This window comes from Vicugna pacos, unplaced genomic scaffold, assembly GCF_048564905.1.
Source record: "Vicugna pacos unplaced genomic scaffold, VicPac4 scaffold_195, whole genome shotgun sequence".
In the NCBI taxonomy this organism is placed as follows: domain Eukaryota; kingdom Metazoa; phylum Chordata; class Mammalia; order Artiodactyla; family Camelidae; genus Vicugna; species Vicugna pacos.
The window spans coordinates 193,855-220,874 of record NW_027328874.1 but is presented as its reverse complement, the minus strand read 5'-3'; the positions used below and the strand labels follow the sequence as shown (position 1 = coordinate 220,874).

Genomic DNA, 27,020 nt, shown 5'->3' with positions numbered 1-27,020 from the left:
CGGGGGCACTATATCATGGGGGTGCAGACTTGGTTGCGTTAAATGGCTTTAAACTACAGGATCGGATGATTAAGCGTTCTCAACACTGATAGAAAAACACCTGGTTCTCAATAGACTAGCATAACTGCAGCAGGATTCTCCTAGCTAGAATGCCTCTAGGTGCTTTTGGATTCAAACCTAAATGTATATATTTGGTTTGTTTCCTCTTGTATTTTCCTAGAGAGGGATGTTACCCCTTGAAATGCCAACATTGGCCAGTAGGTGTCATTGGGATACAGGGCACCACATGCACAAGTGTATCCAAGGTTGGGGGTTATTCCATGTTTCCAAAAGTTATTTCATGGTTCCTGTTGGTTTCGGAGGCTTCAACCTTAAAGAGCTGACATGACCCCTTGAACAGTTTGGACTGCTAGTTTGCATTCTATCTGTCTAGCTTTTCCGTAGAGCTGACAAAATGTTACCAAAATTGACAAGTCTGGCTTCTAGGTCGATTTAGTGTGTTTCAAAAAATAACTCCATTTTCGTATAACTCCCAAAACATGTAAATGAGTTCTGTTAAACTTCTTAAAGACTGCAAATGGGATATCAACACAATGTCAAAATAGTTGTCTTCGGACAATCCCTCCCACCACGGCTGTATAGAAACAAAGAGCTAAGCAAATATCACATTTCTGTGAAATGTATCTGGATAGTGTTGATTCATCGATGCCCAGTTGGCAGAGAAGAAGTGCAACCTGCACTCACTCGCTCCCATGTACAGAACAATGGAAACATCCACTCACCCAGCCCTTAGCATAGGACACTGGCCGAAGAGAGGTCTGTTACTCCCAAAGACAGGATGAGGCCTCAGGACACCTGGAAGCAGGAGAAGGCAAAGCAGGGAATGGAAACCAGTGCAGGGTCGGACCCCTGGTGATGGAGCAACAAGGGTGAAACTCTGTTTAACTTGGACGCACACTCTCAAGCGGACAGGAGACATGGGTTTGAAGGTGATGTGCTGAGATTTACAAGAGTGCACAGCAGATGCTTGGCTGAGAGAACTCAAAGAAACCAGCGCAAAATATCCCCACAGTTAATTCTGAGACCAAGATCCCAGCTGCCAAATTTGAGGTAGCAGAGGCAATGGTCAGTGAGGCATAGAGCTACGGATGATGGCACACGCTGAGTCTCAGGGATCTGGAGTGCGTTGTGGGATGTGGTGGGTCGAATCAAGAGAGCAAACCGAACTGTGTACCAATAATAAATCAACCACACTGGTCGCGCGGTTGCGATTACCGATATGTCCCATGGCCACACCCAGTACATCTGCAGGACCAGGGACCAATTGGGAATTTTGCCAATAGAGCACGTGTGGGGCTGAATCAGAGATATCGTGCATCTGGTCTGAGGGATCCAGGGGGCCTTGAATTTGAAATCAGAATGAAAAGCCTTAGGATATGCTACATTCATAACCTGGGCTGGGATTATGGTTTGGTTTGAGTCACAGGATGCGCAACAACTCTGTGGTTGCCTTCGTGCACCCATGCCACAAGGATGAGAGGACAAGGGAGAGTGGTCCAAGTCCACAGCGTGAGAAGAGGAAGCATTCCCTTCAGCACTATCTCCCAAAAGCGGATGCTACATTTTGGATGGCACCGGCACGGTACGGCACCTAGGACAACATGGAAGGTCTGCGGGATCATTCCAGCAGGCCCTGATATGTGACATCCATAGATATGCTTCCACTGGTGTTTCTGTAGACAGAGAAGCTCTGGAAAGAACTGATTTCATTGGGACATTCCCGTGGCAATAAAAAGCAGAAGAGCACTCTCAGTTTGCTGTTTTGGAAACACTCCAAAATGACATAGAGAAGAATGCAGAGCTGAGAACTTTTAGAAGCTTCATTTCCACAAGAGGAAGTGTCCTGTGCACTTTCAGAAGTGTGAGATAAGTATAATCAAAATGAAGTTATGCTAATCGAAGTAGAATGGGTTGTTCATCACAACTAATGCAACACCAGCAATTGGAGATATACCAAACAACACACACAGGTACAGGTTATGGCATCAATGCCTAGGAGAAATTGTCCTCACAGAAATCCCATGGAATTGCGTAGAGACAAGAGTCTAAATTTTTCAATTAACAAAGCCCTAGAAGTCTACATTAGATACCTGATATTACCTGACCAGTAGAGATGAAGAAGAACAGTAAAAGAAACAGGAAGTACCATTTTCAGTTCCAAAGATATTGAAGGCGCAAAAGATAAGCTTTCAAACAACTAGTCTGCAAAACGCTATCCAGAACAAGTGTTGAAAATGAAGGTCAGGAAAACACTGAAGAACACCAGTGTCTCAGAATCACAAAAGGCAGAATACCAGAAAAGGGGAAGAGAAAGTCTCAACACGAGCCAAAAATATCAGGAAACTCAATGGTGGTGATAATATCAGGGCTAAAATTCAGTCCTTAGCAGACTAGATAATGCAGAGGGACGCGTGAATGACTGTGAAGACAGGGGAAGAGAAAAACCTCGGTCAGAAGCAGACATAGGAAAGCAAGTGCAAACAAATGAAAACATTGCAGTTGAACCCTGGGTTAAGACAGGGCATGAAAGAATAGAAATCATGAGTCCCAGATGGAAAAGCAAGAGATAAAGAAACAAAAAGTGTCTGAAAATTTATCTGTAGAAAAATCAGACTGAAACTTGCTGAAAGCCAAGAAAGAATCATCTATGCGAATTCAGGAATTACACAGCATCCGAAGGAGGTGGAATCCCAATAGACCTACCAGCAGCTGTATGATTCAAATCAACAAAGTTCACGAATATCCGAGTGATTTAAAATGCACCTGGAGGAAACAACATAGTCACAAGGAAACCTCCAGAGGGGTTTCAGCTGATATCTCGGCAGCAATATTGCAGGACAGGGAGGAGTGCCAGGACACAGACCATATCCTGAATGGCCAAATGCTGCCACCTAGGGTAGCCTATGCCACATGAACACCATTTCAAATAACGGCAGAGCTAGAGAATTCTACAGACCGGCAAATCTTAAAAGAATTCAGCAGTTCAAAAGTTTTTCTAAAAGAAAGGTTGAGAAAACTCCCCTGAATAGAAAAGCAGCAAGATGGAATGGAAAGAAGAAACCATTATTGGAAATGCAAGAAGAGCATGTGTGGCAGAGAAGAAAGAAGAAGAACTTAAGGAGGACATCAAAACCCTAAAGATGGGAGAGGGAAGCAGGAAATCATAGGTGATTGGAAGCACTCTCTTAAGTGAATCAGCTTATTTGACTCTGTTTGAAGCGAAAGGAGAGATGCATGGCCTGACGTGTTTGCAAAACAAGCGAGAAGAAGACCAACAAAGAATCAAACCAACAAACAAGCACCAAAATGGTATGGTTGGCTGACATATACAAAGGGAACCATGATTATTCAAAAGAAAATACTCAAGGTGAGGTCAAGGGTCATTCAGAACGCATCGACCCAGTATCGTGGCTTGCATGTACTCAGCACACTTGTATTCGGAAATCAGAAGCGTGCATTCATATTCGTAAATTTTGATTCATAAGAGCATATCGTGACCTAACACTAATGCCGATTTGGAATCAAATGGATTCCTAGTCCGTGATGTAGACTTGTATGTCTTCCAACAGGATGAAGGAATGCCATATTCTAGGCTACGTAGAGAAGAAATGTAAGAAGCCTATAACAAAGGCAAGTAGCTCTGCCAAAGTGTACTAAGTGCAAAAGAGACCGACAGCAAAGTGCACATTGGGGTTGGTTTCATTTCTTGGAATTTCAGCCCCCATGAATCCAATGGATCCATGTCCTGAGAGTGTGGGTGTTTCAGCAGAAATCAGGCGACGCATATGTATTCCGGGTGTACGGATATTATAGGAACATAAGTCTCCTTTAGTGGGTCCCTGTGTACTGTGAACTGTTAGAAAGTTTAAAGACGTGTGAAACCATCAACTGAAAAGGGACACACTTCCCTCCATTGGTACGGTGCATAGAGCTCTGAACGAAAGGAAAGAGGGAAGAAGAAAGGCCCATGGGACGCTAGTGGGTAGAATCACATTTACCTTAGGAACCTCTCGTCGGATGCAGCCCCTCCCCCAACACTGACAAGATGCAGCAGCCATTGGGGATGGCAGTTAGCGGTTGGATTCCAGGTGGAATGTTGGTGTGTACCGCGAGGCTTGTTGTGGCTGTTGGATCCTAGGTAACCGGGCAGAGTTCTGTGGGTGGATCAGTGTGATGGAGGGGCTGCCGCCCTCTGTGGAGCTTGGCTTAGGTCTTTGGTCCGGGAAGCTGTGTAAGTTCGAGATACTGCTGCTGCCCAAAGACCTGAGGTCACAGGTCAGTTTCCAGAACCTGAAAGGGCAGACAGTGGAAGATCTGCCTGTCATCAGCTTACTGGTCAGGCTCCGAGGTACTTTCAGACTTGCCCAGTCCTGGTGAAGTCGACTTTAGGGGAGACACGAAGAGAAGCTGGCCGGTAAGCTGGCTGCACGGATTGAGGAGAGATGCGAACACATGGATGAGAGATGTTCTGCTACAATGGAGAATACTGGCGTGGAGACAGCTGTAGAGGATACCAGGCTCAAAAGACATTCATGAGACATATTGAAACTCACTGATACAGGCAGAAACATACGGAGTGCCAACGTGGACTTGAGGAAGTTCCTCAATTCTCTTCTCCAATAACGGGTCCAAGGTCCCTGACGTCTGAAGGAGAAGAAATGGCAGAGATGATCAAAACGCTCCTGTTCTTGGAAGAGGTCGTGAGAATCCACACGTCCCAAGGGGCATTCCCAAGCCATTCAGACCAAAATTCAACAAGCCCAGGTAAGCCTTTTCCCAGGTTTGGGCCTAGCTAGTGAGCACTTGCCCTTGCCTCCCCTCCACTCAGGCATCCATTTTGAAGGATCAGTACCTGAGCTGCAATGAAGCCATTACGAGAAGAGCAAGCCCCTCCTAGAATCAGAGTTCCTCCAGCTTCACTCTCTGTGAACAACAGTGAACACCTTCAAGGTCAAATAGTCTCGGCTGAAATAGATAAAATTGAATACTTAGCTCACACCTAGAAACGATGTCCTTCCGCTAGATTCAGCAAATGTTGTGTTTATGTCTTCCCTGGGGTGAAGGGAGTGTGGTAAGTGAGGGGAATCTTTGACTGAACATGAATCTGTATTAGGCTTCAGTTTTTCAAGACAGTGAAGGTAAATAGTACAAGTCAGAAAGTGAACTGAACTGTAAAAGTCGCCAATGACATTAAAGACACAGCTTATGTGGATCGTCTATCACTTGAGTCAAGCCCCCGGGGGCACTATATCATGGGGGTGCAGACTTGGTTGCGTTAAATGGCTTTAAACTACAGGATCGGATGATTAAGCGTTCTCAACACTGATAGAAAAACACCTGGTTCTCAATAGACTAGCATAACTGCAGCAGGATTCTCCTAGCTAGAATGCCTCTAGGTGCTTTTGGATTCAAACCTAAATGTATATATTTGGTTTGTTTCCTCTTGTATTTTCCTAGAGAGGGATGTTACCCCTTGAAATGCCAACATTGGCCAGTAGGTGTCATTGGGATACAGGGCACCACATGCACAAGTGTATCCAAGGTTGGGGTTTATTCCATGTTTCCAAAAGTTATTTCATGGTTCCTGTTGGTTTCGGAGGCTTCAACCTTAAAGAGCTGACATGACCCCTTGAACAGTTTGGACTGCTAGTTTGCATTCTATCTGTCTAGCTTTTCCGTAGAGCTGACAAAATGTTACCAAAATTGACAAGTCTGGCTTCTAGGTCGATTTAGTGTGTTTCAAAAAATAACTCCATTTTCGTATAACTCCCAAAACATGTAAATGAGTTCTGTTAAACTTCTTAAAGACTGCAAATGGGATATCAACACAATGTCAAAATAGTTGTCTTCGGACAATCCCTCCCACCACGGCTGTATAGAAACAAAGAGCTAAGCAAATATCACATTTCTGTGAAATGTATCTGGATAGTGTTGATTCATCGATGCCCAGTTGGCAGAGAAGAAGTGCAACCTGCACTCACTCGCTCCCATGTACAGAACAATGGAAACATCCACTCACCCAGCCCTTAGCATAGGACACTGGCCGAAGAGAGGTCTGTTACTCCCAAAGACAGGATGAGGCCTCAGGACACCTGGAAGCAGGAGAAGGCAAAGCAGGGAATGGAAACCAGTGCAGGGTCGGACCCCTGGTGATGGAGCAACAAGGGTGAAACTCTGTTTAACTTGGACGCACACTCTCAAGCGGACAGGAGACATGGGTTTGAAGGTGATGTGCTGAGATTTACAAGAGTGCACAGCAGATGCTTGGCTGAGAGAACTCAAAGAAACCAGCGCAAAATATCCCCACAGTTAATTCTGAGACCAAGATCCCAGCTGCCAAATTTGAGGTAGCAGAGGCAATGGTCAGTGAGGCATAGAGCTACGGATGATGGCACACGCTGAGTCTCAGGGATCTGGAGTGCGTTGTGGGATGTGGTGGGTCGAATCAAGAGAGCAAACCGAACTGTGTACCAATAATAAATCAACCACACTGGTCGCGCGGTTGCGATTACCGATATGTCCCATGGCCACACCCAGTACATCTGCAGGACCAGGGACCAATTGGGAATTTTGCCAATAGAGCACGTGTGGGGCTGAATCAGAGATATCGTGCATCTGGTCTGAGGGATCCAGGGGGCCTTGAATTTGAAATCAGAATGAAAAGCCTTAGGATATGCTACATTCATAACCTGGGCTGGGATTATGGTTTGGTTTGAGTCACAGGATGCGCAACAACTCTGTGGTTGCCTTCGTGCACCCGTGCGACAAGGATGAGAGGACAAGGGAGAGTGGTCCAAGTCCACAGCGTGAGAAGAGGAAGCATTCCCTTCAGCACTATCTCCCAAAAGCGGATGCTACATTTTGGATGGCACCGGCACGGTACGGCACCTAGGACAACAAGGAAGGTCTGCGGGATCATTCCAGCAGGCCCTGATATGTGACATCCATAGATATGCTTCCACTGGTGTTTCTGTAGACAGAGAAGCTCTGGAAAGAACTGATTTCATTGGGACATTCCCGTGGCAATAAAAAGCAGAAGAGCACTCTCAGTTTGCTGTTTTGGAAACACTCCAAAATGACATAGAGAAGAATGCAGAGCTGAGAACTTTTAGAAGCTTCATTTCCACAAGAGGAAGTGTCCTGTGCACTTTCAGAAGTGTGAGATAAGTATAATCAAAATGAAGTTATGCTAATCGAAGTAGAATGGGTTGTTCATCACAACTAATGCAACACCAGCAATTGGAGATATACCAAACAACACACACAGGTACAGGTTATGGCATCAATGCCTAGGAGAAATTGTCCTCACAGAAATCCCATGGAATTGCGTAGAGACAAGAGTCTAAATTTTTCAATTAACAAAGCCCTAGAAGTCTACATTAGATACCTGATATTACCTGACCAGTAGAGATGAAGAAGAACAGTAAAAGAAACAGGAAGTACCATTTTCAGTTCCAAAGATATTGAAGGCGCAAAAGATAAGCTTTCAAACAACTAGTCTGCAAAACGCTATCCAGAACAAGTGTTGAAAATGAAGGTCAGGAAAACACTGAAGAACACCAGTGTCTCAGAATCACAAAAGGCAGAATACCAGAAAAGGGGAAGAGAAAGTCTCAACACGAGCCAAAAATATCAGGAAACTCAATGGTTGTGATAATATCAGGGCTAAAATTCAGTCCTTAGCAGACTAGATAATGCAGAGGGACGCGTGAATGACTGTGAAGACAGGGGAAGAGAAAAACCTCGGTCAGAAGCAGACATAGGAAAGCAAGTGCAAACAAATGAAAACATTGCAGTTGAACCCTGGGTTAAGACAGGGCATGAAAGAATAGAAATCATGAGTCCCAGATGGAAAAGCAAGAGATAAAGAAACAAAAAGTGTCTGAAAATTTATCTGTAGAAAAATCAGACTGAAACTTGCTGAAAGCCAAGAAAGAATCATCTATGCGAATTCAGGAATTACACAGCATCCGAAGGAGGTGGAATCCCAATAGACCTACCAGCAGCTGTATGATTCAAATCAACAAAGTTCACGAATATCCGAGTGATTTAAAATGCACCTGGAGGAAACAACATAGTCACAAGGAAACCTCCAGAGGGGTTTCAGCTGATATCTCGGCAGCAATATTGCAGGACAGGGAGGAGTGCCAGGACACAGACCATATCCTGAATGGCCAAATGCTGCCACCTAGGGTAGCCTATGCCACATGAACACCATTTCAAATAACGGCAGAGCTAGAGAATTCTACAGACCGGCAAATCTTAAAAGAATTCAGCAGTTCAAAAGTTTTTCTAAAAGAAAGGTTGAGAAAACTCCCCTGAATAGAAAAGCAGCAAGATGGAATGGAAAGAAGAAACCATTATTGGAAATGCAAGAAGAGCATGTGTGGCAGAGAAGAAAGAAGAAGAACTTAAGGAGGACATCAAAACCCTAAAGATGGGAGAGGGAAGCAGGAAATCATAGGTGATTGGAAGCACTCTCTTAAGTGAATCAGCTTATTTGACTCTGTTTGAAGCGAAAGGAGAGATGCATGGCCTGACGTGTTTGCAAAACAAGCGAGAAGAAGACCAACAAAGAATCAAACCAACAAACAAGCACCAAAATGGTATGGTTGGCTGACATATACAAAGGGAACCATGATTATTCAAAAGAAAATACTCAAGGTGAGGTCAAGGGTCATTCAGAACGCATCGACCCAGTATCGTGGCTTGCATGTACTCAGCACACTTGTATTCGGAAATCAGAAGCGTGCATTCATATTCGTAAATTTTGATTCATAAGAGCATATCGTGACCTAACACTAATGCCGATTTGGAATCAAATGGATTCCTAGTCCGTGATGTAGACTTGTATGTCTTCCAACAGGATGAAGGAATGCCATATTCTAGGCTACGTAGAGAAGAAATGTAAGAAGCCTATAACAAAGGCAAGTAGCTCTGCCAAAGTGTACTAAGTGCAAAAGAGACCGACAGCAAAGTGCACATTGGGGTTGGTTTCATTTCTTGGAATTTCAGCCCCCATGAATCCAATGGCTCCATGTCCTGAGAGTGTGGGTGTTTCAGCAGAAATCAGGCGACGCATATGTATTCCGGGTGTACGGATATTACAGGAACATAAGTCTCCTTTAGTGGGTCCCTGTGTACTGTGAACTGTTAGAAAGTTTAAAGACGTGTGAAACCATCAACTGAAAAGGGACACACTTCCCTCCATTGGTACGGTGCATAGAGCTCTGAACAAAAGGAAAGAGGGAAGAAGAAAGGCCCATGGGACGCTAGTGGGTAGAATCACATTTACCTTAGGAACCTCTCGTCGGATGCAGCCCCTCCCCCAACACTGACAAGATGCAGCAGCCATTGGGGATGGCAGTTAGCGGTTGGATTCCAGGTGGAATGTTGGTGTGTACCGCGAGGCTTGTTGTGGCTGTTGGATCCTAGGTAACCGGGCAGAGTTCTGTGGGTGGATCAGTGTGATGGAGGGGCTGCCGCCCTCTGTGGAGCTTGGCTTAGGTCTTTGGTCCGGGAAGCTGTGTAAGTTCGAGATACTGCTGCTGCCCAAAGACCTGAGGTCACAGGTCAGTTTCCAGAACCTGAAAGGGCAGACAGTGGAAGATCTGCCTGTCATCAGCTTACTGGTCAGGCTCCGAGGTACTTTCAGACTTGCCCAGTCCTGGTGAAGTTGACTTTAGGGGAGACACGAAGAGAAGCTGGCCGGTAAGCTGGCTGCACGGATTGAGGAGAGATGCGAACACATGGATGAGAGATGTTCTGCTACAATGGAGAATACTGGCGTGGAGACAGCTGTAGAGGATACCAGGCTCAAAAGACATTCATGAGACATATTGAAACTCACTGATACAGGCAGAAACATACGGAGTGCCAACGTGGACTTGAGGAAGTTCCTCAATTCTCTTCTCCAATAACGGGTCCAAGGTCCCTGACGTCTGAAGGAGAAGAAATGGCAGAGATGATCAAAACGCTCCTGTTCTTGGAAGAGGTCGTGAGAATCCACACGTCCCAAGGGGCATTCCCAAGCCATTCAGACCAAAATTCAACAAGCCCAGGTAAGCCTTTTCCCAGGTTTGGGCCTAGCTAGTGAGCACTTGCCCTTGCCTCCCCTCCACTCAGGCATCCATTTTGAAGGATCAGTACCTGAGCTGCAATGAAGCCATTACGAGAAGAGCAAACCCCTCCTAGAATCAGAGTTCCTCCAGCTTCACTCTCTGTGAACAACAGTGAACAGCTTCAAGGTCAAATAGTCTCGGCTGAAATAGATAAAATTGAATACTTAGCTCACACCTAGAAACGATGTCCTTCCGCTAGATTCAGCAAATGTTGTGTTTATGTCTTCCCTGGGGTGAAGGGAGTGTGGTAAGTGAGGGGAATCTTAGACTGAACATGAATCTGTATTAGGCTTCAGTTTTTCAAGACAGTGAAGGTAAATAGTACAAGTCAGAAAGTGAACTGAACTGTAAAAGTCGCCAATGACATTAAAGACACAGCTTATGTGGATCGTCTATCACTTGAGTCAAGCCCCCGGGGGCACTATATCATGGGGTGCAGACTTGGTTGCGTTAAATGGCTTTAAACTACAGGATCGGATGATTAAGCGTTCTCAACACTGATAGAAAAACACCTGGTTCTCAATAGACTAGCATAACTGCAGCAGGATTCTCCTAGCTAGAATGCCTCTAGGTGCTTTTGGATTCAAACCTAAATGTATATATTTGGTTTGTTTCCTCTTGTATTTTCCTAGAGAGGGATGTTACCCCTTGAAATGCCAACATTGGCCAGTAGGTGTCATTGGGATACAGGGCACCACATGCACAAGTGTATCCAAGGTTGGGGGTTATTCCATGTTTCCAAAAGTTATTTCATGGTTCCTGTTGGTTTCGGAGGCTTCAACCTTAAAGAGCTGACATGACCCCTTGAACAGTTTGGACTGCTAGTTTGCATTCTATCTGTCTAGCTTTTCCATAGAGCTGACAAAATGTTACCAAAATTGACAAGTCTGGCTTCTAGGTCGATTTAGTGTGTTTCAAAAAATAACTCCATTTTCGTATAACTCCCAAAACATGTAAATGAGTTCTGTTAAACTTCTTAAAGACTGCAAATGGGATATCAACACAATGTCAAAATAGTTGTCTTCGGACAATCCCTCCCACCACGGCTGTATAGAAACAAAGAGCTAAGCAAATATCACATTTCTGTGAAATGTATCTGGATAGTGTTGATTCATCGATGCCCAGTTGGCAGAGAAGAAGTGCAACCTGCACTCACTCGCTCCCATGTACAGAGCAATGGAAACATCCACTCACCCAGCCCTTAGCATAGGACACTGGCCGAAGAGAGGTCTGTTACTCCCAAAGACAGGATGAGGCCTCAGGACACCTGGAAGCAGGAGAATGCAAAGCAGGGAATGGAAACCAGTGCAGGTTCGGACCCCTGGTGATGGAGCAACAAGGGTGAAACTCTGTTTAACTTGGACGCACACTCTCAAGCGGACAGGAGACATGGGTTTGAAGGTGATGTGCTGAGATTTACAAGAGTGCACAGCAGATGCTTGGCTGAGAGAACTCAAAGAAACCAGCGCAAAATATCCCCACAGTTAATTCTGAGACCAAGATCCAAGCTGCCAAATTTGAGGTAGCAGAGGCAATGGTCAGTGAGGCATAGAGCTACGGATGATGGCACACGCTGAGTCTCAGGGATCTGGAGTGCGTTGTGGGATGTGGTGGGTCGAATCAAGAGAGCAAACCGAACTGTGTACCAATAATAAATCAACCACACTGGTCGCGCGGTTGCGATTACCGATATGTCCCATGGCCACACCCAGTACATCTGCAGGACCAGGGACCAATTGGGAATTTTGCCAATAGAGCACGTGTGGGGCTGAATCAGAGATATCGTGCATCTGGTCTGAGGGATCCAGGGGGCCTTGAATTTGAAATCAGAATGAAAAGCCTTAGGATATGCTACATTCATAACCTGGGCTGGGATTATGGTTTGGTTTGAGTCACAGGATGCGCAACAACTCTGTGGTTGCCTTCGTGCACCCGTGCCACAAGGATGAGAGGACAAGGGAGAGTGGTCCAAGTCCACAGCGTGAGAAGAGGAAGCATTCCCTTCAGCACTATCTCCCAAAAGCGGATGCTACATTTTGGATGGCACCGGCACGGTACGGCACCTAGGACAACAAGGAAGGTCTGCGGGATCATTCCAGCAGGCCCTGATATGTGACATCCATAGATATGCTTCCACTGGTGTTTCTGTAGACAGAGAAGCTCTGGAAAGAACTCATTTCATTGGGACATTCCCGTGGCAATAAAAAGCAGAAGAGCACTCTCAGTTTGCTGTTTTGGAAACACTCCAAAATGACATAGAGAAGAATGCAGAGCTGAGAACTTTTAGAAGCTTCATTTCCACAAGAGGAAGTGTCCTGTGCACTTTCAGAAGTGTGAGATAAGTATAATCAAAATGAAGTTATGCTAATCGAAGTAGAATGGGTTGTTCATCACAACTAATGCAACACCAGCAATTGGAGATATACCAAACAACACACACAGGTACAGGTTATGGCATCAATGCCTAGGAGAAATTGTCCTCACAGAAATCCCATGGAATTGCGTAGAGACAAGAGTCTAAATTTTTCAATTAACAAAGCCCTAGAAGTCTACATTAGATACCTGATATTACCTGACCAGTAGAGATGAAGAAGAACAGTAAAAGAAACAGGAAGTACCATTTTCAGTTCCAAAGATATTGAAGGCGCAAAAGATAAGCTTTCAAACAACTAGTCTGCAAAACGCTATCCAGAACAAGTGTTGAAAATGAAGGTCAGGAAAACACTGAAGAACACCAGTGTCTCAGAATCACAAAAGGCAGAATACCAGAAAAGGGGAAGAGAAAGTCTCAACACGAGCCAAAAATATCAGGAAACTCAATGGTGGTGATAATATCAGGGCTAAAATTCAGTCCTTAGCAGACTAGATAATGCAGAGGGACGCGTGAATGACTGTGAAGACAGGGGAAGAGAAAAACCTCGGTCAGAAGCAGACATAGGAAAGCAAGTGCAAACAAATGAAAACATTGCAGTTGAACCCTGGGTTAAGACAGGGCATGAAAGAATAGAAATCATGAGTCCCAGATGGAAAAGCAAGAGATAAAGAAACAAAAAGTGTCTGAAAATTTATCTGTAGAAAAATCAGACTGAAACTTGCTGAAAGCCAAGAAAGAATCATCTATGCGAATTCAGGAATTACACAGCATCCGAAGGAGGTGGAATCCCAATAGACCTACCAGCAGCTGTATGATTCAAATCAACAAAGTTCACGAATATCCGAGTGATTTAAAATGCACCTGGAGGAAACAACATAGTCACAAGGAAACCTCCAGAGGGGTTTCAGCTGATATCTCGGCAGCAATATTGCAGGACAGGGAGGAGTGCCAGGACACAGACCATATCCTGAATGGCCAAATGCTGCCACCTAGGGTAGCCTATGCCACATGAACACCATTTCAAATAACGGCAGAGCTAGAGAATTCTACAGACCGGCAAATCTTAAAAGAATTCAGCAGTTCAAAAGTTTTTCTAAAAGAAAGGTTGAGAAAACTCCCCTGAATAGAAAAGCAGCAAGATGGAATGGAAAGAAGAAACCATTATTGGAAATGCAAGAAGAGCATGTGTGGCAGAGAAGAAAGAAGAAGAACTTAAGGAGGACATCAAAACCCTAAAGATGGGAGAGGGAAGCAGGAAATCATAGGTGATTGGAAGCACTCTCTTAAGTGAATCAGCTTATTTGACTCTGTTTGAAGCGAAAGGAGAGATGCATGGCCTGACGTGTTTGCAAAACAAGCGAGAAGAAGACCAACAAAGAATCAAACCAACAAACAAGCACCAAAATGGTATGGTTGGCTGACATATACAAAGGGAACCATGATTATTCAAAAGAAAATACTCAAGGTGAGGTCAAGGGTCATTCAGAACGCATCGACCCAGTATCGTGGCTTGCATGTACTCAGCACACTTGTATTCGGAAATCAGAAGCGTGCATTCATATTCGTAAATTTTGATTCATAAGAGCATATCGTGACCTAACACTAATGCCGATTTGGAATCAAATGGATTCCTAGTCCGTGATGTAGACTTGTATGTCTTCCAACAGGATGAAGGAATGCCATATTCTAGGCTACGTAGAGAAGAAATGTAAGAAGCCTATAACAAAGGCAAGTAGCTCTGCCAAAGTGTACTAAGTGCAAAAGAGACCGACAGCAAAGTGCACATTGGGGTTGGTTTCATTTCTTGGAATTTCAGCCCCCATGAATCCAATGGATCCATGTCCTGAGAGTGTGGGTGTTTCAGCAGAAATCAGGCGACGCATATGTATTCCGGGTGTACGGATATTACAGGAACATAAGTCTCCTTTAGTGGGTCCCTGTGTACTGTGAACTGTTAGAAAGTTTAAAGACGTGTGAAACCATCAACTGAAAAGGGACACACTTCCCTCCATTGGTACGGTGCATAGAGCTCTGAACAAAAGGAAAGAGGGAAGAAGAAAGGCCCATGGGACGCTAGTGGGTAGAATCACATTTACCTTAGGAACCTCTCGTCGGATGCAGCCCCTCCCCCAACACTGACAAGATGCAGCAGCCATTGGGGATGGCAGTTAGCGGTTGGATTCCAGGTGGAATGTTGGTGTGTACCGCGAGGCTTGTTGTGGCTGTTGGATCCTAGGTAACCGGGCAGAGTTCTGTGGGTGGATCAGTGTGATGGAGGGGCTGCCGCCCTCTGTGGAGCTTGGCTTAGGTCTTTGGTCCGGGAAGCTGTGTAAGTTCGAGATACTGCTGCTGCCCAAAGACCTGAGGTCACAGGTCAGTTTCCAGAACCTGAAAGGGCAGACAGTGGAAGATCTGCCTGTCATCAGCTTACTGGTCAGGCTCCGAGGTACTTTCAGACTTGCCCAGTCCTGGTGAAGTCGACTTTAGGGGAGACACGAAGAGAAGCTGGCCGGTAAGCTGGCTGCACGGATTGAGGAGAGATGCGAACACATGGATGAGAGATGTTCTGCTACAATGGAGAATACTGGCGTGGAGACAGCTGTAGAGGATACCAGGCTCAAAAGACATTCATGAGACATATTGAAACTCACTGATACAGGCAGAAACATACGGAGTGCCAACGTGGACTTGAGGAAGTTCCTCAATTCTCTTCTCCAATAACGGGTCCAAGGTCCCTGACGTCTGAAGGAGAAGAAATGGCAGAGATGATCAAAACGCTCCTGTTCTTGGAAGAGGTCGTGAGAATCCACACGTCCCAAGGGGCATTCCCAAGCCATTCAGACCAAAATTCAACAAGCCCAGGTAAGCCTTTTCCCAGGTTTGGGCCTAGCTAGTGAGCACTTGCCCTTGCCTCCCCTCCACTCAGGCATCCATTTTGAAGGATCAGTACCTGAGCTGCAATGAAGCCATTACGAGAAGAGCAAGCCCCTCCTAGAATCAGAGTTCCTCCAGCTTCACTCTCTGTGAACAACAGTGAACACCTTCAAGGTCAAATAGTCTCGGCTGAAATAGATAAAATTGAATACTTAGCTCACACCTAGAAACGATGTCCTTCCGCTAGATTCAGCAAATGTTGTGTTTATGTCTTCCCTGGGGTGAAGGGAGTGTGGTAAGTGAGGGGAATCTTTGACTGAACATGAATCTGTATTAGGCTTCAGTTTTTCAAGACAGTGAAGGTAAATAGTACAAGTCAGAAAGTGAACTGAACTGTAAAAGTCGCCAATGACATTAAAGACACAGCTTATGTGGATCGTCTATCACTTGAGTCAAGCCCCCGGGGGCACTATATCATGGGGGTGCAGACTTGGTTGCGTTAAATGGCTTTAAACTACAGGATCGGATGATTAAGCGTTCTCAACACTGATAGAAAAACACCTGGTTCTCAATAGACTAGCATAACTGCAGCAGGATTCTCCTAGCTAGAATGCCTCTAGGTGCTTTTGGATTCAAACCTAAATGTATATATTTGGTTTGTTTCCTCTTGTATTTTCCTAGAGAGGGATGTTACCCCTTGAAATGCCAACATTGGCCAGTAGGTGTCATTGGGATACAGGGCACCACATGCACAAGTGTATCCAAGGTTGGGGGTTATTCCATGTTTCCAAAAGTTATTTCATGGTTCCTGTTGGTTTCGGAGGCTTCAACCTTAAAGAGCTGACATGACCCCTTGAACAGTTTGGACTGCTAGTTTGCATTCTATCTGTCTAGCTTTTCCGTAGAGCTGACACAATGTTACCAAAATTGACAAGTCTGGCTTCTAGGTCGATTTAGTGTGTTTCAAAAAATAACTCCATTTTCGTATAACTCCCAAAACATGTAAATGAGTTCTGTTAAACTTCTTAAAGACTGCAAATGGGATATCAACACAATGTCAAAATAGTTGTCTTCGGACAATCCCTCCCACCACGGCTGTATAGAAACAAAGAGCTAAGCAAATATCACATTTCTGTGAAATGTATCTGGATAGTGTTGATTCATCGATGCCCAGTTGGCAGAGAAGAAGTGCAACCTGCACTCACTCGCTCCCATGTACAGAGCAATGGAAACATCCACTCACCCAGCCCTTAGCATAGGACACTGGCCGAAGAGAGGTCTGTTACTCCCAAAGACAGGATGAGGCCTCAGGACACCTGGAAGCAGGAGAATGCAAAGCAGGGAATGGAAACCAGTGCAGGTTCGGACCCCTGGTGATGGAGCAACAAGGGTGAAACTCTGTTTAACTTGGACGCACACTCTCAAGCGGACAGGAGACATGGGTTTGAAGGTGATGTGCTGAGATTTACAAGAGTGCACAGCAGATGCTTGGCTGAGAGAACTCAAAGAAACCAGCGCAAAATATCCCCACAGTTAATTCTGAGACCAAGATCCCAGCTGCCAAATTTGAGGTAGCAGAGGCAATGGTCAGTGAGGCATAGAGCTACGGATGATGGCACACGCTGAGTCTCAGGGATCTGGAGTGCGTTGTGGGATGTGGTGGGTCGAATCAAGAGAGCAAACCGAACTGTGTACCAATAATAAATCAACCACACTGGTCGCGCGGTTGCGATTACCGATATGTCCCATGGCCACACCCAGTACATCTGCAGGACCAGGGACCAATTGGGAATTTTGCCAATAGAGCACGTGTGGGGCTGAATCAGAGATATCGTGCATCTGGTCTGAGGGATCCAGGGGGCCTTGAATTTGAAATCAGAATGAAAAGCCTTAGGATATGCTACATTCATAACCTGGGCTGGGATTATGGTTTGGTTTGAGTCACAGGATGCGCAACAACTCTGTCGTTGCCTTCGTGCACCCGTGCCACAAGGATGAGAGGACAAGGGAGAGTGGTCCAAGTCCACAGCGTGAGAAGAGGAAGCATTCCCTTCAGCACTATCTCCCAAAAGCGGATGCTACATTTTGGATGGCACCGGCACGGTACGGCACCTAGGACAACAAGGAAGGTCTGCGGGATCATTCCAGCAGGCCCTGATATGTGACATCCATAGATATGCTTCCACTGGTGTTTCTGTAGACAGAGAAGCTCTGGAAAGAACTCATTTCATTGGGACATTCCCGTGGCAATAAAAAGCAGAAGAGCACTCTCAGTTTGCTGTTTTGGAAACACTCCAAAATGACATAGAGAAGAATGCAGAGCTGAGAACTTTTAGAAGCTTCATTTCCACAAGAGGAAGTGTCCTGTGCACTTTCAGAAGTGTGAGATAAGTATAATCAAAATGAAGTTATGCTAATCGAAGTAGAATGGGTTGTTCATCACAACTAATGCAACACCAGCAATTGGAGATATACCAAACAACACACACAGGTACAGGTTATGGCATCAATGCCTAGGAGAAATTGTCCTCACAGAAATCCCATGGAATTGCGTAGAGACAAGAGTCTAAATTTTTCAATTAACAAAGCCCTAGAAGTCTACATTAGATACCTGATATTACCTGACCAGTAGAGATGAAGAAGAACAGTAAAAGAAACAGGAAGTACCATTTTCAGTTCCAAAGATATTGAAGGCGCAAAAGATAAGCTTTCAAACAACTAGTCTGCAAAACGCTATCCAGAACAAGTGTTGAAAATGAAGGTCAGGAAAACACTGAAGAACACCAGTGTCTCAGAATCACAAAAGGCAGAATACCAGAAAAGGGGAAGAGAAAGTCTCAACACGAGCCAAAAATATCAGGAAACTCAATGGTGGTGATAATATCAGGGCTAAAATTCAGTCCTTAGCAGACTAGATAATGCAGAGGGACGCGTGAATGACTGTGAAGACAGGGGAAGAGAAAAACCTCGGTCAGAAGCAGACATAGGAAAGCAAGTGCAAACAAATGAAAACATTGCAGTTGAACCCTGGGTTAAGACAGGGCATGAAAGAATAGAAATCATGAGTCCCAGATGGAAAAGCAAGAGATAAAGAAACAAAAAGTGTCTGAAAATTTATCTGTAGAAAAATCAGACTGAAACTTGCTGAAAGCCAAGAAAGAATCATCTATGCGAATTCAGGAATTACACAGCATCCGAAGGAGGTGGAATCCCAATAGACCTACCAGCAGCTGTATGATTCAAATCAACAAAGTTCACGAATATCCGAGTGATTTAAAATGCACCTGGAGGAAACAACATAGTCACAAGGAAACCTCCAGAGGGGTTTCAGCTGATATCTCGGCAGCAATATTGCAGGACAGGGAGGAGTGCCAGGACACAGACCATATCCTGAATGGCCAAATGCTGCCACCTAGGGTAGCCTATGCCACATGAACACCATTTCAAATAACGGCAGAGCTAGAGAATTCTACAGACCGGCAAATCTTAAAAGAATTCAGCAGTTCAAAAGTTTTTCTAAAAGAAAGGTTGAGAAAACTCCCCTGAATAGAAAAGCAGCAAGATGGAATGGAAAGAAGAAACCATTATTGGAAATGCAAGAAGAGCATGTGTGGCAGAGAAGAAAGAAGAAGAACTTAAGGAGGACATCAAAACCCTAAAGATGGGAGAGGGAAGCAGGAAATCATAGGTGATTGGAAGCACTCTCTTAAGTGAATCAGCTTATTTGACTCTGTTTGAAGCGAAAGGAGAGATGCATGGCCTGACGTGTTTGCAAAACAAGCGAGAAGAAGACCAACAAAGAATCAAACCAACAAACAAGCACCAAAATGGTATGGTTGGCTGACATATACAAAGGGAACCATGATTATTCAAAAGAAAATACTCAAGGTGAGGTCAAGGGTCATTCAGAACGCATCGACCCAGTATCGTGGCTTGCATGTACTCAGCACACTTGTATTCGGAAATCAGAAGCGTGCATTCATATTCGTAAATTTTGATTCATAAGAGCATATCGTGACCTAACACTAATGCCGATTTGGAATCAAATGGATTCCTAGTCCGTGATGTAGACTTGTATGTCTTCCAACAGGATGAAGGAATGCCATATTCTAGGCTACGTAGAGAAGAAATGTAAGAAGCCTATAACAAAGGCAAGTAGCTCTGCCAAAGTGTACTAAGTGCAAAAGAGACCGACAGCAAAGTGCACATTGGGGTTGGTTTCATTTCTTGGAATTTCAGCCCCCATGAATCCAATGGATCCATGTCCTGAGAGTGTGGGTGTTTCAGCAGAAATCAGGCGACGCATATGTATTCCGGGTGTACGGATATTACAGGAACATAAGTCTCCTTTAGTGGGTCCCTGTGTACTGTGAACTGTTAGAAAGTTTAAAGACGTGTGAAACCATCAACTGAAAAGGGACACACTTCCCTCCATTGGTACGGTGCATAGAGCTCTGAACAAAAGGAAAGAGGGAAGAAGAAAGGCCCATGGGACGCTAGTGGGTAGAATCACATTTACCTTAGGAACCTCTCGTCGGATGCAGCCCCTCCCCCAACACTGACAAGATGCAGCAGCCATTGGGGATGGCAGTTAGCGGTTGGATTCCAGGTGGAATGTTGGTGTGTACCGCGAGGCTTGTTGTGGCTGTTGGATCCTAGGTAACCGGGCAGAGTTCTGTGGGTGGATCAGTGTGATGGAGGGGCTGCCGCCCTCTGTGGAGCTTGGCTTAGGTCTTTGGTCCGGGAAGCTGTGTAAGTTCGAGATACTGCTGCTGCCCAAAGACCTGAGGTCACAGGTCAGTTTCCAGAACCTGAAAGGGCAGACAGTGGAAGATCTGCCTGTCATCAGCTTACTGGTCAGGCTCCGAGGTACTTTCAGACTTGCCCAGTCCTGGTGAAGTCGACTTTAGGGGAGACACGAAGAGAAGCTGGCCGGTAAGCTGGCTGCACGGATTGAGGAGAGATGCGAACACATGGATGAGAGATGTTCTGCTACAATGGAGAATACTGGCGTGGAGACAGCTGTAGAGGATACCAGGCTCAAAAGACATTCATGAGACATATTGAAACTCACTGATACAGGCAGAAACATACGGAGTGCCAACGTGGACTTGAGGAAGTTCCTCAATTCTCTTCTCCAATAACGGGTCCAAGGTCCCTGACGTCTGAAGGAGAAGAAATGGCAGAGATGATCAAAACGCTCCTGTTCTTGGAAGAGGTCGTGAGAATCCACACGTCCCAAGGGGCATTCCCAAGCCATTCAGACCAAAATTCAACAAGCCCAGGTAAGCCTTTTCCCAGGTTTGGGCCTAGCTAGTGAGCACTTGCCCTTGCCTCCCCTCCACTCAGGCATCCATTTTGAAGGATCAGTACCTGAGCTGCAATGAAGCCATTACGAGAAGAGCAAGCCCCTCCTAGAATCAGAGTTCCTCCAGCTTCACTCTCTGTGAACAACAGTGAACACCTTCAAGGTCAAATAGTCTCGGCTGAAATAGATAAAATTGAATACTTAGCTCACACCTAGAAACGATGTCCTTCCGCTAGATTCAGCAAATGTTGTGTTTATGTCTTCCCTGGGGTGAAGGGAGTGTGGTAAGTGAGGGGAATCTTTGACTGAACATGAATCTGTATTAGGCTTCAGTTTTTCAAGACAGTGAAGGTAAATAGTACAAGTCAGAAAGTGAACTGAACTGTAAAAGTCGCCAATGACATTAAAGACACAGCTTATGTGGATCGTCTATCACTTGAGTCAAGCCCCCGGGGGCACTATATCATGGGGGTGCAGACTTGGTTGCGTTAAATGGCTTTAAACTACAGGATCGGATGATTAAGCGTTCTCAACACTGATAGAAAAACACCTGGTTCTCAATAGACTAGCATAACTGCAGCAGGATTCTCCTAGCTAGAATGCCTCTAGGTGCTTTTGGATTCAAACCTAAATGTATATATTTGGTTTGTTTCCTCTTGTATTTTCCTAGAGAGGGATGTTACCCCTTGAAATGCCAACATTGGCCAGTAGGTGTCATTGGGATACAGGGCACCACATGCACAAGTGTATCCAAGGTTGGGGGTTATTCCATGTTTCCAAAAGTTATTTCATGGTTCCTGTTGGTTTCGGAGGCTTCAACCTTAAAGAGCTGACATGACCCCTTGAACAGTTTGGACTGCTAGTTTGCATTCTATCTGTCTAGCTTTTCCGTAGAGCTGACACAATGTTACCAAAATTGACAAGTCTGGCTTCTAGGTCGATTTAGTGTGTTTCAAAAAATAACTCCATTTTCGTATAACTCCCAAAACATGTAAATGAGTTCTGTTAAACTTCTTAAAGACTGCAAATGGGATATCAACACAATGTCAAAATAGTTGTCTTCGGACAATCCCTCCCACCACGGCTGTATAGAAACAAAGAGCTAAGCAAATATCACATTTCTGTGAAATGTATCTGGATAGTGTTGATTCATCGATGCCCAGTTGGCAGAGAAGAAGTGCAACCTGCACTCACTCGCTCCCATGTACAGAGCAATGGAAACATCCACTCACCCAGCCCTTAGCATAGGACACTGGCCGAAGAGAGGTCTGTTACTCCCAAAGACAGGATGAGGCCTCAGGACACCTGGAAGCAGGAGAATGCAAAGCAGGGAATGGAAACCAGTGCAGGTTCGGACCCCTGGTGATGGAGCAACAAGGGTGAAACTCTGTTTAACTTGGACGCACACTCTCAAGCGGACAGGAGACATGGGTTTGAAGGTGATGTGCTGAGATTTACAAGAGTGCACAGCAGATGCTTGGCTGAGAGAACTCAAAGAAACCAGCGCAAAATATCCCCACAGTTAATTCTGAGACCAAGATCCCAGCTGCCAAATTTGAGGTAGCAGAGGCAATGGTCAGTGAGGCATAGAGCTACGGATGATGGCACACGCTGAGTCTCAGGGATCTGGAGTGCGTTGTGGGATGTGGTGGGTCGAATCAAGAGAGCAAACCGAACTGTGTACCAATAATAAATCAACCACACTGGTCGCGCGGTTGCGATTACCGATATGTCCCATGGCCACACCCAGTACATCTGCAGGACCAGGGACCAATTGGGAATTTTGCCAATAGAGCACGTGTGGGGCTGAATCAGAGATATCGTGCATCTGGTCTGAGGGATCCAGGGGGCCTTGAATTTGAAATCAGAATGAAAAGCCTTAGGATATGCTACATTCATAACCTGGGCTGGGATTATGGTTTGGTTTGAGTCACAGGATGCGCAACAACTCTGTGGTTGCCTTCGTGCACCCGTGCGACAAGGATGAGAGGACAAGGGAGAGTGGTCCAAGTCCACAGCGTGAGAAGAGGAAGCATTCCCTTCAGCACTATCTCCCAAAAGCGGATGCTACATTTTGGATGGCACCGGCACGGTACGGCACCTAGGACAACAAGGAAGGTCTGCGGGATCATTCCAGCAGGCCCTGATATGTGACATCCTTAGATATGCTTCCACTGGTGTTTCTGTAGACAGAGAAGCTCTGGAAAGAACTCATTTCATTGGGACATTCCCGTGGCAATAAAAAGCAGAAGAGCACTCTCAGTTTGCTGTTTTGGAAACACTCCAAAATGACATAGAGAAGAATGCAGAGCTGAGAACTTTTAGAAGCTTCATTTCCACAAGAGGAAGTGTCCTGTGCACTTTCAGAAGTGTGAGATAAGTATAATCAAAATGAAGTTATGCTAATCGAAGTAGAATGGGTTGTTCATCACAACTAATGCAACACCAGCAATTGGAGATATACCAAACAACACACACAGGTACAGGTTATGGCATCAATGCCTAGGAGAAATTGTCCTCACAGAAATCCCATGGAATTGCGTAGAGACAAGAGTCTAAATTTTTCAATTAACAAAGCCCTAGAAGTCTACATTAGATACCTGATATTACCTGACCAGTAGAGATGAAGAAGAACAGTAAAAGAAACAGGAAGTACCATTTTCAGTTCCAAAGATATTGAAGGCGCAAAAGATAAGCTTTCAAACAACTAGTCTGCAAAACGCTATCCAGAACAAGTGTTGAAAATGAAGGTCAGGAAAACACTGAAGAACACCAGTGTCTCAGAATCACAAAAGGCAGAATACCAGAAAAGGGGAAGAGAAAGTCTCAACACGAGCCAAAAATATCAGGAAACTCAATGGTTGTGATAATATCAGGGCTAAAATTCAGTCCTTAGCAGACTAGATAATGCAGAGGGACGCGTGAATGACTGTGAAGACAGGGGAAGAGAAAAACCTCGGTCAGAAGCAGACATAGGAAAGCAAGTGCAAACAAATGAAAACATTGCAGTTGAACCCTGGGTTAAGACAGGGCATGAAAGAATAGAAATCATGAGTCCCAGATGGAAAAGCAAGAGATAAAGAAACAAAAAGTGTCTGAAAATTTATCTGTAGAAAAATCAGACTGAAACTTGCTGAAAGCCAAGAAAGAATCATCTATGCGAATTCAGGAATTACACAGCATCCGAAGGAGGTGGAATCCCAATAGACCTACCAGCAGCTGTATGATTCAAATCAACAAAGTTCACGAATATCCGAGTGATTTAAAATGCACCTGGAGGAAACAACATAGTCACAAGGAAACCTCCAGAGGGGTTTCAGCTGATATCTCGGCAGCAATATTGCAGGACAGGGAGGAGTGCCAGGACACAGACCATATCCTGAATGGCCAAATGCTGCCACCTAGGGTAGCCTATGCCACATGAACACCATTTCAAATAACGGCAGAGCTAGAGAATTCTACAGACCGGCAAATCTTAAAAGAATTCAGCAGTTCAAAAGTTTTTCTAAAAGAAAGGTTGAGAAAACTCCCCTGAATAGAAAAGCAGCAAGATGGAATGGAAAGAAGAAACCATTATTGGAAATGCAAGAAGAGCATGTGTGGCAGAGAAGAAAGAAGAAGAACTTAAGGAGGACATCAAAACCCTAAAGATGGGAGAGGGAAGCAGGAAATCATAGGTGATTGGAAGCACTCTCTTAAGTGAATCAGCTTATTTGACTCTGTTTGAAGCGAAAGGAGAGATGCATGGCCTGACGTGTTTGCAAAACAAGCGAGAAGAAGACCAACAAAGAATCAAACCAACAAACAAGCACCAAAATGGTATGGTTGGCTGACATATACAAAGGGAACCATGATTATTCAAAAGAAAATACTCAAGGTGAGGTCAAGGGTCATTCAGAACGCATCGACCCAGTATCGTGGCTTGCATGTACTCAGCACACTTGTATTCGGAAATCAGAAGCGTGCATTCATATTCGTAAATTTTGATTCATAAGAGCATATCGTGACCTAACACTAATGCCGATTTGGAATCAAATGGATTCCTAGTCCGTGATGTAGACTTGTATGTCTTCCAACAGGAAGAAGGAATGCCATATTCTAGGCTACGTAGAGAAGAAATGTAAGAAGCCTATAACAAAGGCAAGTAGCTCTGCCAAAGTGTACTAAGTGCAAAAGAGACCGACAGCAAAGTGCACATTGGGGTTGGTTTCATTTCTTGGAATTTCAGCCCCCATGAATCCAATGGATCCATGTCCTGAGAGTGTGGGTGTTTCAGCAGAAATCAGGCGACGCATATGTATTCCGGGTGTACGGATATTACAGGAACATAAGTCTCCTTTAGTGGGTCCCTGTGTACTGTGAACTGTTAGAAAGTTTAAAGACGTGTGAAACCATCAACTGAAAAGGGACACACTTCCCTCCATTGGTACGGTGCATAGAGCTCTGAACAAAAGGAAAGAGGGAAGAAGAAAGGCCCATGGGACGCTAGTGGGTAGAATCACATTTACTTTAGGAACCTCTCGTCGGATGCAGCCCCTCCCCCAACACTGACAAGATGCAGCAGCCATTGGGGATGGCAGTTAGCGGTTCGATTCCAGGTGGAATGTTGGTGTGTACCGCGAGGCTTGTTGTGGCTGTTGGATCCTAGGTAACCGGGCAGAGTTCTGTGGGTGGATCAGTGTGATGGAGGGGCTGCCGCCCTCTGTGGAGCTTGGCTTAGGTCTTTGGTCCGGGAAGCTGTGTAAGTTCGAGATACTGCTGCTGCCCAAAGACCTGAGGTCACAGGTCAGTTTCCAGAACCTGAAAGGGCAGACAGTGGAAGATCTGCCTGTCATCAGCTTACTGGTCAGGCTCCGAGGTACTTTCAGACTTGCCCAGTCCTGGTGAAGTCGACTTTAGGGGAGACACGAAGAGAAGCTGGCTGGTAAGCTGGCTGCACGGATTGAGGAGAGATGCGAACACATGGATGAGAGATGTTCTGCTACAATGGAGAATACTGGCGTGGAGACAGCTGTAGAGGATACCAGGCTCAAAAGACATTCATGAGACATATTGAAACTCACTGATACAGGCAGAAACATACGGAGTGCCAACGTGGACTTGAGGAAGTTCCTCAATTCTCTTCTCCAATAACGGGTCCAAGGTCCCTGACGTCTGAAGGAGAAGAAATGGCAGAGATGATCAAAACGCTCCTGTTCTTGGAAGAGGTCGTGAGAATCCACACGTCCCAAGGGGCATTCCCAAGCCATTCAGACCAAAATTCAACAAGCCCAGGTAAGCCTTTTCCCAGGTTTGGGCCTAGCTAGTGAGCACTTGCCCTTGCCTCCCCTCCACTCAGGCATCCATTTTGAAGGATCAGTACCTGAGCTGCAATGAAGCCATTACGAGAAGAGCAAGCCCCTCCTAGAATCAGAGTTCCTCCAGCTTCACTCTCTGTGAACAACAGTGAACACCTTCAAGGTCAAATAGTCTCGGCTGAAATAGATAAAATTGAATACTTAGCTCACACCTAGAAACGATGTCCTTCCGCTAGATTCAGCAAATGTTGTGTTTATGTCTTCCCTGGGGTGAAGGGAGTGTGGTAAGTGAGGGGAATCTTTGACTGAACATGAATCTGTATTAGGCTTCAGTTTTTCAAGACAGTGAAGGTAAATAGTACAAGTCAGAAAGTGAACTGAACTGTAAAAGTCGCCAATGACATTAAAGACACAGCTTATGTGGATCGTCTATCACTTGAGTCAAGCCCCCGGGGGCACTATATCATGGGGGTGCAGACTTGGTTGCGTTAAATGGCTTTAAACTACAGGATCGGATGATTAAGCGTTCTCAACACTGATAGAAAAACACCTGGTTCTCAATAGACTAGCATAACTGCAGCAGGATTCTCCTAGCTAGAATGCCTCTAGGTGCTTTTGGATTCAAACCTAAATGTATATATTTGGTTTGTTTCCTCTTGTATTTTCCTAGAGAGGGATGTTACCCCTTGAAATGCCAACATTGGCCAGTAGGTGTCATTGGGATACAGGGCACCACATGCACAAGTGTATCCAAGGTTGGGGGTTATTCCATGTTTCCAAAAGTTATTTCATGGTTCCTGTTGGTTTCGGAGGCTTCAACCTTAAAGAGCTGACATGACCCCTTGAACAGTTTGGACTGCTAGTTTGCATTCTATCTGTCTAGCTTTTCCGTAGAGCTGACAAAATGTTACCAAAATTGACAAGTCTGGCTTCTAGGTCGATTTAGTGTGTTTCAAAAAATAACTCCATTTTCGTATAACTCCCAA

General features: G+C 45.1%; 3 long non-coding RNA genes across 6 annotated transcripts; all 3 read right to left on the bottom strand.

Annotated features, from left to right (window-relative positions):
• Window positions 1-4,288: 4,288 nt before the first annotated feature.
• On the bottom strand, window positions 4,289-5,121 carry LOC140695300 (uncharacterized). The gene is made up of 3 exons (XR_012071003.1): window positions 4,913-5,121; window positions 4,614-4,704; window positions 4,289-4,483 (listed from the first exon to the last, which is right to left on the bottom strand). It is a non-coding gene; the product is annotated as an uncharacterized lncRNA (long non-coding RNA).
• Window positions 5,122-14,869: 9,748 nt separating this feature from the next.
• Window positions 14,870-16,830, bottom strand: LOC140695287 (uncharacterized). 3 transcript variants are annotated; one of them, XR_012070979.1, is made up of 4 exons: window positions 16,673-16,830; window positions 15,506-15,618; window positions 15,207-15,297; window positions 14,870-15,076 (listed from the first exon to the last, which is right to left on the bottom strand). It is a non-coding gene; the product is annotated as an uncharacterized lncRNA (long non-coding RNA). The 3 variants fall into 3 exon arrangements; XR_012070978.1 differs by lacking the exon at window positions 16,673-16,830 and having other exon boundaries at window positions 15,506-15,746; XR_012070980.1 differs by lacking the exon at window positions 16,673-16,830 and having other exon boundaries at window positions 14,907-15,124; window positions 15,506-15,746.
• Window positions 16,831-20,166: 3,336 nt separating this feature from the next.
• LOC140695299 (uncharacterized) lies at window positions 20,167-22,127 on the bottom strand. Of its 2 annotated transcripts, XR_012071002.1 has the most exons (4): window positions 21,970-22,127; window positions 20,803-20,915; window positions 20,504-20,594; window positions 20,167-20,373 (listed from the first exon to the last, which is right to left on the bottom strand). It is a non-coding gene; the product is annotated as an uncharacterized lncRNA (long non-coding RNA). The 2 variants fall into 2 exon arrangements; XR_012071001.1 differs by lacking the exon at window positions 21,970-22,127 and having other exon boundaries at window positions 20,803-21,043.
• Between the last annotated feature and the right edge of the window lie 4,893 nt (window positions 22,128-27,020).